Here is a 2,500-nt window from a genome sequence, read left to right as displayed (position 1 = left end):
GAATAACATTGCTGTCATCTTCAGATGGTTGTTTGCATATTCATTGTATAGGCAGAGTTGAAGGGATATGTACAAAAGGTTGTCTAGTCAATTCCTAAAACATACTCTAATTTAATAATCTAAAGGCATAGCTACAGAATTAGAGACCGATGAATTAGTTTCTACTCACTTCAAAGTCTCTACTACCAAGACAATATTATTTTGCATTTATATTGTAATATGATACATTATATAGATACTATTTTGTGTGTATTGTGGAAAGGAACATATTTTTGCAGATAAATGCATATATAAGAACAAGCAACTTAATAGTGCTGGAGATGTAATTATGTTGGACATTGCAGACTCACTTCGCCGTTATTTTGAACATAAGGTAGAAAACAGTTCACTATGATTTGTCTTCAAATTGATGCTGCAGTTTCATAATAAATATTTCATCTTTGATCCCGAAACTCTGTTTCCAGGATTATTGTACTTCAGATTGGAGTGATTTTAATCTTGAGTCTTATACATATTTAGATGTTGTTTATGGAGGCAGGTTATTGCTTGTTCCCTAATTTACCCTATCATTTTTATTTCTTGCAAATGAACTAATTGCAAACAGCTCGCCTCACTGTCATCATCCTTCATTGCAAATGATCTATAGATAACTTTCAGTTTCCTTAACATTCCCCATTTCCTTTCTTCTGCTTTCATAGCCTTAAGTAATTTTCGCCTCTTCTAATAAAAGGTTCTTTGGCGTAACAAGTTTATAACCCCTCCGTCTATACGTGTCCACACTGGCAGCGAGTGAGGCCGGTCAAGGAGTTACAGCTGGCTTTCCTCGCATAAACCTCGTCCAAACGTTTACTCGGTGATCTCATGTGAAAGAATTTTGAAGGTGTTTCAGTGTTTACTCTTAAGGAATGTATTGTTGAGAATGCAGAGGCGAATAGGCTTTCATCCGGTCCCTCCTGCTCGCGCGTCCTTGTTGATGTCGCCGTGGTGAGGACGCGGCTTCGGCACGTGTAGACAAGTCACACTCAAACATGTATGGCTTCTGAGGCAAGCAGTGGTAATGCAGCCTCTTCTCATTTCTGAGATGCTAGTTGGTTCGTGCTAACATCATCACTTGAATTATTCTTACCTGAGAGAAATGTAATAGTATATATTTTAAAAGGTGGTTCGTTGGCTTTTGAAGTATCAATCTTGGGCGAAAAAGATTATCTCATTTTGTAACGTTTGTATTAGTCGATTTTTATTCATAAATATACTGGTCGAACTCTTGTAGCAACCAATTATTTTCAGTGATTTATTGATGATATAGCTTTGAAAAATATCGTGTAACTTAAAAAAAGTAATTTCTCGTTTTATAGAAATATCGTAGACACGCGCCTGACTTCATCTTCCGGACTAAATGAGATCAGTCCCAACTTCATTAGCTAAAGATTACAACCTTAAGAAGATCAGGAAAGAAGAATTTGCATTTTTAGGTTTACAAACTCGAACTGTTTATTTTTCATACGTCATCCATAATCTTATTTATGCCGTATCAGTCTTGGTATGCTGATTGAGAAGAGTCATGACTTCTGCCATTTGTCTGTTTGTAAGTGAAATGTAGGTAGTCTGTCTATGAAAAAAGGTGGTATTATTTCGAAAGACGCAGCCTTTTTCAATACCGATATACTTATCATCACTATATTTCATTTAGCAAATAGGACATAATTCGAAGTAAATGGGGAACCTACACTACTTCTTTGGATATGACGAGGTAAGCACCATGTAAGTAAGGTCGCGTCACAAAGGTACTCAAATTCGTGGGACCTTTCAGGACCACTTTCAGGGATCAAAAATTACAACCAGAGCAGGTGAAGGGTTATTATTTGTGTATACACACACACACACATTATATATATATATATATATATATATATATATATTTGTATAGATGTGTGTGTGTATATATATATATATATATATATAGAGAGAGAGAGAGAGAGAGAGAGATTCTCCTGTTGGGTCCTCCCCCCCCCACCCCCCCATAAAAATGCCCACATAAGTACACAAACAATGTGAGGCGTATTCGTTTCAGGATGATGTTATCAAATTTATCCGTTTCCCTTGAAAATATCATCGTGGATGCTCTAGCTCAGTTTGCGTTGCTTTAGAATCGGAGGGTAATGTATTTATCCCCAGTGTAGCATTCTAACACCCTACAATTCATTTTTTAATTGAATTTTGTTTTCGCTCGCCTGAAAGAAATTCGTAAAGGTTGTTAATGTTTTCACTGTTTAGTTCATTTTGAGTTCCTTTGGGGAAACCCTCACAGAATTCCTAGGAATATATCAAATACGAATACGCAGTATAAACAATACATTTTTTGGAGAACAATTAATTAATCGCTAATGGGCAATAATCTGATTGTCATATTGGCACCAATCGATTCTAGAGACCGTGGTGACATTATCTTCTAAATGAAGATTTTTTTTTCTCATTATTATTAGCTTATTACTCATTTTAT

The sequence above is a fragment of the Penaeus chinensis genome, chromosome 21 (assembly GCF_019202785.1).
Source record: "Penaeus chinensis breed Huanghai No. 1 chromosome 21, ASM1920278v2, whole genome shotgun sequence".
NCBI lineage: Eukaryota > Metazoa > Arthropoda > Malacostraca > Decapoda > Penaeidae > Penaeus > Penaeus chinensis.
This window is presented reverse-complemented; position numbering follows the sequence as displayed.